Source organism: Aegilops tauschii, chromosome 2 (assembly GCF_002575655.3).
Source record: "Aegilops tauschii subsp. strangulata cultivar AL8/78 chromosome 2, Aet v6.0, whole genome shotgun sequence".
Lineage (NCBI taxonomy): Eukaryota > Viridiplantae > Streptophyta > Magnoliopsida > Poales > Poaceae > Aegilops > Aegilops tauschii.
This window is the reverse complement of record NC_053036.3, coordinates 397,949,908-397,960,443: the sequence shown is the minus strand read 5'-3', so window position 1 is coordinate 397,960,443 and position 10,536 is coordinate 397,949,908. Positions and strand designations below refer to the sequence as shown.

The following is a 10,536-nucleotide window of genomic DNA, read 5'->3' as shown; positions in this document are numbered from 1 at the left end:
AGAGACACACAAGTCCCTTTGCCTCGGGCGCCCCCTCTCTATTCTCTCTCTCTCTCTCTCTCTCTCTCTCTTTAGTTCTAGTCTTGTCTATATTTGTTCTAGATTAGATCTAGTTCTAGTTTTCTCTAATCCACAGAATAGAGAAGCCCCGTGAGGTTATCTTCTCCCTCCTCTAGTCCTCCGGCGACGTCAAGCTCTAGACGGTGAAGCGCCGCCGGATCATGAAGCCCGAACGTGTGCAATCCGTAGAGAGGCCGTGCTTTCGGTCTTTGGTTCGAGGGACTTCATCGATGATCTATACCAACTCTTCTTCCGCTACAACTTGAAGTTGGTAATGATCCGATCTAAACATCTAATGCATCTTCATAGTGATTTGGTATTCTTAATCACCGGGCATTTTTTTGTTCTCTACTATGTTTCTTAACACTACCGCCAGCGTTGCCACATGTTGGAACCGCTACGGGAGATGCTGGAACCAGCAAATGCATAGAGCTGTGATGGGCCACTCGCAGTGGCTTTTTGCTGCGATCGATTTGTATTTGCTAGGACCGGCATTTTTGTTGCTGGGACTAGGCAGTGATTTGTTTGCTGTGAGCTCCACTGGTGGATTTTTATGCGATCGGTGCCATTTTTAGCTGAAACTGATGAATGTTTTTGCTGGAATAGACAGTTTTGTGGTGCTAGGAATGAGAGACAATTCATTTGTTGTCACCGGCGCTAGTGGATTTTTGTGCGATTTGGCGTTGTTTTTGTTGGAACTGGTGAATGTTTTTGCTGAATTTTGCTACGATTGAGAAGGAAATTGTTATCGGTGACGAGGCGAGCGGCGATGGCAAGGCGGCGAGCGGCGACATTGAGGCAAGCGAGCGAGGGCAGCCGGTGAGTTCACTAGCATCTGGAGGAACGCGTGTTGCACGCAAGGGACATGCGCCATGGCTTCCCCGTTTTTTGGAACGAAGTGGTTGGGGAAAAGATAAGGTGTTGTAAAGAGCGGCTATAATCGGGCCAATCGGACAATGCGCAGTGCAACCGGTGAACCGGCGCCTAGCAGTGGCCCTTTTCTTTCCGTGTGTGTGTAGCATGCTCATTTTTATCATACGGCTTTGTGGTGTGAGCAGTCTAAATTCCCAATGTTGAATCTTTTTTTGTAGAATAGTCCCTAAGCTTTAGACTTTTAGTACTACATGCAACAACCATGAATAAATTACATTTTTATAAATAAACATGAACAAGAGGTCATTGTTTTTCTAACACAGTACAACAGTACATGCATGGATTCACGCACACTCACCTCTATGAAGCGCAGGCACACCTTACCACTATGAGCATCTCTGAAATATTAAGCCGACACAACATCTTGAGATTGACAAAGTCATCACAGACGCCTCGTAGTCAACGAGAACGTCTACTTCCACTGAACGAACATCGCCAAAAAAGGCTGAAATAAATCCAGAAGAATATGAGCACGAATGCCAAATCTAAAACTTACAGTTCACAAATCACAACAAGGGACAATTGTCGATTGTGCCCTACAGCCCTAGCAACATATCACTAACCAAAGTGTTCTTTTAAGGTACTCATTGCGCTGGATTACATCCAACTGAATCATCCTCTCCCCCTCTGCTTTTTTTGTTGCTTTTATCTCTCTCTCCTTTTGCCTTTTTGTTCTCTTTTATGTGGACATGGTAGAACCACCGATGATAACAAACCTTAAAATTCCCAATAAAGTAATAATTTTTAGGGCGTGCAAATATATCACTAAGTAACCCCCTTGGTGGCAAACCAGCAGCACTGAACTGATCAGGAGGTCAAAAATGTTGCTCTAGTTTTGTACATTCTGAAAAGTAAAGGTGAATGCTGTCTGTTGTACTAATAACCAGAGAATCATCATCTTCACACACACACCCAAAAAAAAAAGAAACAGAGCATTATCAGACAAATACCCCCAATAAGCACATCCCTTTGAAGTGAGCTATTTTGACGTGGTATGCCATCTCTTTTTTCAAGAGACGACAGCTTCTTTTGACAAAAGTAAACACTGTCGGCAAGTGCAGCGATGACTCTGCAATGCAAAATTGGAAGACTTTTTTCACCTTGTTCGTGCACAATGTTTTCTACCCCTTTCCTGGAGGAGTCAACTTCTTGCACCCCCCAAATGCGGTGGTTTTTGTCTCTGCTTTTGCTTGACATCTCAGTCAAACGGGAGTGCTCGTGCGTGCGGCTCCCAAAAAGCATGCGGCCCCCCTACCTAAGTGTGAGTTGCTTGCCGATTAGCCTTTGCCTTTTGCCACCGTCTGGAAAGGCGTTGCAGGGTAAATCACCGCCTGATCAGTGGTAATCACGAAGGCAAATGGAGAAACCATGCGGTAAATGTCTGATAGCAACACAACAGCTACTGCACTAGATGTGCAGATGAATTTATATTTTTACCTGTAACTCTTTACTTGAAAGCAAATGAGAAGTTGGAGCAAGATCAGCACCAACCAATGAGCATATACTGCAAGAAGGCGATTACGATGCTGCACTGAAACCCACAAGATGCTTATGTATAAGAGCATCTCTAGTGGATGGTGTAAATTTGGACGTGTATATCTCCATATACACGTTCATATACACCTTGCTAAAATATACACCTCTCAGTTTTTCAGTGGAACGTGTAAATTTGGACGTGTATATTCCAACGGCTATATTTTCAAACAGCTATATTTTCAACGGCTATATTTTCAACGGTCGTATTTCTCTATATAAACCACCCCTACCATCTTTCTTCTAGCACTTCTATCTGTGACTTCTCTTCTCACCTAGATTTCTCTATCGTCTCTCACGCAACACAATGAACACATCCACTTTGGACATGAGTTCTTCGTCATCTTCATCTGGCGACGATGAACTCATACTTGCAGCATTCGCCGAGCGCGAGGAGGAAGAGAGGATGAACGCTCGACGCCATGGCGGTTCCAAGCATGGACGTCAAACAATCAATCGAGGAAGAGATGCCGGATTTGTTCTTCTGTGGGACGACTACTTCAAAGAAGTTCCTCGCTATCCCGAACATTTGTTTCGACGAAGGTTCGTAATTACTACACTTCTCTGCTTTAGCCCTTTTTTCATTTCCCTGTCTCATTTACTTTTTATGCACAGATTTAGGATGTCCCGTAATTTGTTCAAACGCATAGCCGATGGTATACTTGAGCATGATTATGATGGTTATTTTACTCAAAAAAGAAGTGCTTCTGGAGCTCTTGGGTTACATCCTCTGCAAAAGATGACCGCGGCAATGCGGATGCTAACATATGGAATAGCAGCTGATGGTGCTGATGAGTACATCCGGTCCGCTGAGGCTACTAATTTAGAGTCTTGCAAGAAATTTGTGATCAAAGTTTGTGAAGTTTTTGGGGAAAGGTACCTGAGATCTCCAAATGAAGAAGACATTGCTAGGTTACTTGCAATAGGGGAGGAAAGAGGATTTCCTGGTATGTTAGGGAGCATAGATTGCATGCACTGGGGTTGGAAAAATTGCCCCAAAAAATGGCATGGCATGTTTAAAGGCCATGTCAGCGAGCCCACTATGATCTTGGAAGCAGTTGCTTCACAAGATCTTTGGATTTGGCATGCTTATTTTGGTTTACCAGGGTCTCTGAATGATATAAATGTTCTTCAACGTTCTCCTGTTTTTACAAAGCTAGCTGAAGGCCAAACTCCTCCAGTGAATTATAGCATCAATGGCCATCAGTACACAATGGGGTATTATCTTGCAGATGGTATCTATCCACGGTGGGCAACATTTGTGAAGAGCATACCAGCTCCAGATACCAGAAAACATAAAACTTTTGCCAAGAGGCAAGAGGGGGCTAGGAAAGATGTGGAACGAGCCTTTGGAGTTCTTCAATCCCGTTTTGCCATTGTTCGTGGACCTGCTAAAGGATGGAAACGTAAAGAAATCGGTGATGTCATGAAAGCTTGTGTCATAATGCACAATATGATAGTTGAAGAGGAGCGACAAACTGGTCGGCAAAGCTGCACTTTTGAGGCAATGGGAGAAAGAGTCACGGTCTCTCGTACTCATGCGGAACAACTGAGCTCTTTTATTCAGATGACTCACCGGATTAGAAATCAAGGTGAACATGATCAGCTTAAACTTGATCTAATTGACCATGTGTGGCAAAAGTTTGGAAACGAGTGATGTCCTAGTTATAAGTCTGTAATCCGTTTCTTTTCATCTAGTTTTAATTTATGCAATGAGTGATGTAATCCATGAATTTATAGCTATCAATAAAATATTTATGCAATGAGTGATGTTATCAAATAGTTCATACAGCAACTAGCGGAAAGCAGTAAATAGTTCATATAGCTCACATATCAAATAGCTCACATTACTCTAGGCCTCGAGCAAGGATCTCATTCTGCTTAGCTTGGTAGAACTGCTTTTGCACATCAGTCATACCACTAGTGTCGATCAGCATGACCCTCTCATCTAATTCAAACTGTCTCCGTGCATCCTCCCTCTCGTTTCGTGCATCCTCCTTCTTTCTGAGTGCAATCTCCTCTTTTCGCAATTCAAATTGCTGTGCATAGCGAGCATTTCTTGCCGCTTCTTTGATCTCATCCTTCTCTTGCTTTGCTGCCCACACAGTTTCTAATGACAGCTTGCAAGCATTCTCATCAGCTTTACCTCTCTTGTCCTTCTTAACACCATCAGGTCTTTTCTCATGTTCAAGAGCATCAGTGTGTATCGAGGTTGCATCAGTGCGTACCGAGGATGCATCTGACGGATCATTGGTGGCTCTGCCTGGACTTTCATCAATGGTTTTCTTTTGTTTCTTAAGAGAAGTTTCAAGTTCTCTTGTCTGCCACTTTGGATACTTTGCAAACTCTATATAGCAATGCATCAATGTGAAAGGCCGTTTTTTTTAACATCCATTTCCTTGAACAGAATGTGTGCATCGTTTGTCTGCACATATAAATATATTGTTAACAAATGCACAACACATATAGAATATTGCACATCACATATTACACAGCACATATAGAAGTAGAATATTGCGCATACCTTTTCTGCTATAGTCCTTCCACTTTCTTCCTTATTTAAAATCTGCTGAAGGCAACCACAAAATTTGGAGGTCTCTCTGTTAATCAATGTGTAACGGCAATTGATTGCATTAGGATTACGCTCCGGCCATGACGATTCCTTGTGTGTGTTGTAGTACTCTGAAATTCTAGCCCAATAAGCATCTCGGTTTTGATCAGTCCCAACAATATCCAAACTTGTATTTGCCCATGCTGCTATGAGAACCTTGTCCTCATCACTACACCAATTTTTTCCTTTGTTGGATTTTCCTTTCTCTATTATTGCAGAATGTTGCTGCGTTGATGGTGTTGCTTGATGCTGAGTTGATGGAGTTGCCTGCTCTCCAATTGGACTTTCTGGTTGTGTTTGCATATAACCAAAACCAAGGGTGTCCAAGAAGCTTTGGTCAGCATCCATCTACAAGCAACCAATGCACAGCTATTTTAGACCACAATCTGGCATCAAATTGACAAGCAAAAAATTATTGAACGAGATGCAAAATATTAAGTTGACTGAAGGACAACCAAATCACTCATTCCTGTCGCCCAGCCGCCCCTGCATCTCCCCCCTCACCCCCACCCGGCCGTCGCCCAGCCCCCGTCCCCGCGCCAGGGCGCGCGCCGGCACCGGCGCCGCCGCCAAATCGGGCTGCAGGGCGTGCGGCCGCCGCCCCTGCATCTCCCCACGGCGCCGCTCGTCCGGCCGCTGCCCCTGCATCTCCCCCCTCCCCACGGCGCCGCTCGTCCGGCCGCCGCCCCAGCAGACAGGCGCGACCGGCCGCCCCTGCATCCCCGACCGCCGCCCCTGCATCTCCCCCCTCCCCCCCACCCGGCCGTCGCCCAGCCCCCCGTCCCCGCGCCAGGGCGCGCGCCGGCACCGGCGCCGCCGCCAGATCGGGCTGCAGGGCGTGCGGCCGCCGCCCCTGCATCTCCCCACGGCGCCGCTCGTCCGGCCGCTGCCCCTGCATCTCCCCCCTCCCCACGGCGCCGCTCGTCCGGCCGCCGCCCCTGCATCTCCCCCTCCCCCCCACCGCTCCGCCGCCCCTGCATCTCCCCCCTCCTCCCCACCGCGCGCCCGGCCGCCGCCCCTGCATCTCCCCCCTCCCCCCACCGCGCGCCCGGCCGCCGCCCCTGTATCTCCCCCCTCCCCCCCCCACCGCTCTGCCGCCCCTGCATCTCCCCCCTCCCCCCCACCGCGCGCCCGCTCCGCCGCCCCTCTGCTCCCGCTTGCGAGAAAGGAAAAAATGGTTACCTTTGGCGGCGGCCGGAGAGGAGACGCGACGGCGACCTTGGGCGGCGGCCGGAGAGGGGCGACGGCGACCTTGGGGAGGCGGCCGGGAGCGGGAGCGGGAGGAACTGGAGCGGGAGCGAGCCCACGGGCGTGGTTCGGTCCTGTTTACTCCCACGCCAGGTACGCTCGTGGGAGCGACGTGTACAACTACACGACCTGATACACGATCCACTGGGAGACATTTTTTGATTTTGATCGTGTATATTTAGCATCCACCTCCATATACACCATCCACTAGAGATGCTCTAAGAAACAGAGCTCGTGCCGAACAAAGACGGGGTACTGTTCCCTGTGTTTTCCGCCGTAATCATCTGCAGTGGCACACACTATTGTTCAAGCCCGGGGAATGATTACCACTGACCGCATCCTGATGCTTGAGCTTCACTCAATCCTGGCGACGTACGCATTCCGGGGCCCGGGCACCGATCGAGCTCGGCTCTGGGTGCACGACACTGTTGGCCGCTCTCTCTCATGCCGGTTTGACCTGCCGTTCGCGGTGCTTCCATTATTACCACGACCGAGCCGAGGGACGGACGGAAGGAGAAGAAGGGATGGATGATCGGTCCACGGTAATCACTCGCGGTGCGCGCAGCCTGCGCATCTTCCATGACCTAACCTAGCACGTAGGGGTACTCCGTGGTAGCCTTTCCCACCTCCGACTCAGATGGATGCAGCTTCGCGCGAGAAGCGATCGAGCATGGACGGAGCACGTACTGGGTGTGGGTGTGGGTGGGAGTGGAACCGCGGGAGTGGAGGCCAGCGGTGCCCTGCCCTGGGAGCCCGTGTCTGGCTTCCACTTGTCGAGGGGATGGTGACTTGGTGAGGCCCCGGGGCATGCGTGGGCCGAAAATGACACGACTTTTGTGTGGAGTTTGATCCATCGGTCGTCGCCTCCATTCGGTTTATAAAAAAAAAAAAACTGTCGGAAAGCCGCAATCCCTGGCGGTGTGGGTTAGATAATTCTCTGCTGCAGCTGACACGATTCCAACGTGTTGCTTCATCGACATACAGGTTTATTGCATTGTGCTAGGATGGTGGTTTGATTTTCAGGTTAGCCAATCTGAAGCCGGAACGATCCCGCTTCAACAGAGGAAATATTGTTGAAGCAGATTAAAGCTCAATACAAAGTCTCCATCCAAGAGTTGTGAAGAATTCAATGATGACCGTCTCCATCTACCTACTCGGAGACATCATGCTCCGACGAAATAGAGTCCACATATAACTGATATGATACTGGAATATGTGATTTAGTGGAAAACTCATATGCACGTGTGAAATGATAAACGGTAAAACATGATTCCTAGTCTTGTGTCTAGGGCTAGTTCAAGTGTTGTAAGTGATCACGTTTTCCGGATCTAGAGATATCGTTAAGTGTAACAATAGTCCCAAAACAACTTTGAAAATATGACGTTGTGAGAATGATCATATTAAATTGACCTAACTTGTTTGTTACATTTTGAGATACTACCATAAGTCAATCGTTATAATACAGATAGTTAATGTATGCTTTAGTTCCTTAGACCATGAGAGTACCTCGGTCAATTCTTACCGTACAACTGACTTTGGGGTTGCTCAAACGTAATAACACGGAGATCATAAGGACAACTTACATGTTCATCGAAAAGTTAGATAGCTCAAGAGTGAGATTTGCTCCTCCAATGATGGAAAGATATTTTTAGGGCCCTCTCGGTGTGACGACATCCATCTTCGTTTGGCCAGACACAGGTGACTAGGTCACAGGGATGCCGAAACATTTCAACGAGAAAGAAGAACAAAACCGGTAACGAGAAGACCGACATAGTGAGCATGAGAATGACTCGAGAGGATTCTGATATATCTCACATCGGGTTTTGTAAAGTATAGCGAAGCAAAAGAAATAATACATGATAACCAAAGGTTCACTCGTTTGTCATTTGTGTATTCCCAGGGATCAATATGGATGTTCACGGTTCCGCTACTGATCATTGTACGAAAGGTTTTTTGTTAATGTCTATGTTTTATCGAACCTACAGGGTCACAAGCTTAAGCGAATCATGATCTGTTGAGTGTTATTGGCATAAGAGTTATGAGAAAATATTTATGAAATAATTTCATTAGTATTAGAAATAGTTTCGAGATAAACTGAAAGCGTTTCAGAGTTACGGGAAGAGTTTCGGAGTTTACTGGGTAATACCAGGAATTAATATATAGGTGAAAAATATTTCCGGAGATATTAAATTAGCAATAGAAGGCTATAATATTGATTATGAGGCTTTTATATTTAATTAAATATCAACAGGTCAAGAGAATACTAAAAAGGCCAAGTAGTGGGGAGTAATTGGGCCCTAGGGCCCAACAACAATATATGGCGCCCCTAGCTTGTATGACAAGCTAGGGGTGACCGAATTGGAAGTGGAGGGGGGACGCCTCCACCCATGGGGCCAGCGCAAGGGGGAGGAGTCACTCCTCCCCTTGTGGCGCCCCCTTCCCCCCAACCTATATATACTAGAGGATTTTGGCCCTTGGAGATACAAAAGTTTTGGAGCATATTCTAGTTCTCTGGTTCTAGTTCTAGTTTGGAGTTTAGTTCTCTTCTTCTCCCTCTAATTCTTTGGCAACAATTAGCTTTGGAAGGCGAAGCGATGCCAGATCATGAAGCCCGAACGCTTGCAATTTGTAGAGAGGCCATGCTTTTGGTCTTTAGTTCCAGGGATCGTTCGTAAATGATTCGAGGGACTTCAAGTACAATCTACACCAACTCTTCTTCCGCTGCAACTCGGAGTTGGTAATGATCTAATCTAAACCGTTTATGCATCATCATAGTGTTCCTGGTTTGATCATAAGATAGAACTTTTTTGTTTTCTACTATGTTCCCCAATAGTCTTTGCCTTCTTATTTTTCTTGCTCGAATTGGGATTTGATGTTGTCCCAACTTCAAATGAAGGACTAGTTGGATCCCCTAATTCGTATCGCATTTGGGTCGGATCTTGATTATCATTGATCATGTCCGACAGATCAACTCCTAAATGATCAAGCATTCATCAAGTCGGGATCTGCGTAGGCGGAAAGCTCTCCAAAATTCCACAACATGCCATCAGATCCTCCTCTGTCCCAACCTGGTCCACCAGCGCGATCCTTTTCGGCGACTAGATGGATGGGATGCGGGGTCCTGGGCGTGGTTGGGGCAGCAGCGGCTCATCCATGTTCACATCCACTCCCTGTGACGCCAACGCTTCCCTCTCTTGCTGCGTTTGTCGCCGCTCCCTCCAGGCGATGTTCTCCGGCTTGAAGGATGAAGCCGAGGATGGGACGTCGATGGATGAGGCGGACGCAGCCTGTGTCGCGACGGTCGGGATGGGTTGGACGACATCTAGTGCGGCAGATCGGGACCGGCAGCAAGGATGGGAAGCAAGGGTGGCGAACGGCGAGGGCTCGTATGCGGGAAAGGTAGGAGGGAGGCGGTAGGGTTTAGTGGATTTGGTGCAATTTGTGGTGGGATAGCCCTGTCGGGTCCAACGTGGCGGACGCGCCCGGGCCTCCCCATATCCGCCCCATATTTGGGCTGGATATGAGGGGTGCCTGTCAGCCCGGGCGTTTGAGGCCCGTTTGAGGCGCACGTCTGGTTTTTTTTATCGGTCACTGACCAAGCCGTCCGCCCGGACATTTGAGTCGGGTTTGGGGCGCCCGGGTGTGGATGCTCTAAGGTGGGTCCTTTTCCTATACATGGTGACATGGTGACTTGGTATAGTTGTGTGTTAACAAAATCAGAGTTAGGTTGGATCAACTATTTTGGTATATAGAATTAGAATATATCATAGGAGTTCACTAAAGTACTGACAATTTATATGTTCATCCTTTTAACTTGAATTCAATGATACTTGTTCCAAACAATGTACATGCAACTATCGTATAAATTGTAATGCAAAAGTGAATATATATATATATATATATATATATATATATATATATATATATATATATATATAAGTATTACGTAACTTGAAGTTAAAACAAATGAGATATAATTTACTTATTAACATTTGGGATAGGTTATAGAATTATTTTATAATAGAATGTGACCTGTCGTCCATGTGGCGTCTGAGTCAGCTGCCACGTTAACCAAACATGTGGCCTGAATATTTTTTGATAAAAAGGGTAAGTCATATTGATACAACAAAAGTACAGGGTTAAGTGGATAA

General features: G+C 46.9%; 1 pseudogene; it reads right to left on the bottom strand.

Annotated features, from left to right (window-relative positions):
* Positions 1 to 4,365: 4,365 nt before the first annotated feature.
* On the bottom strand, positions 4,366 to 5,878 carry LOC109747782 (uncharacterized; annotated as a pseudogene).
* Positions 5,879 to 10,536: the final 4,658 nt, after the last annotated feature.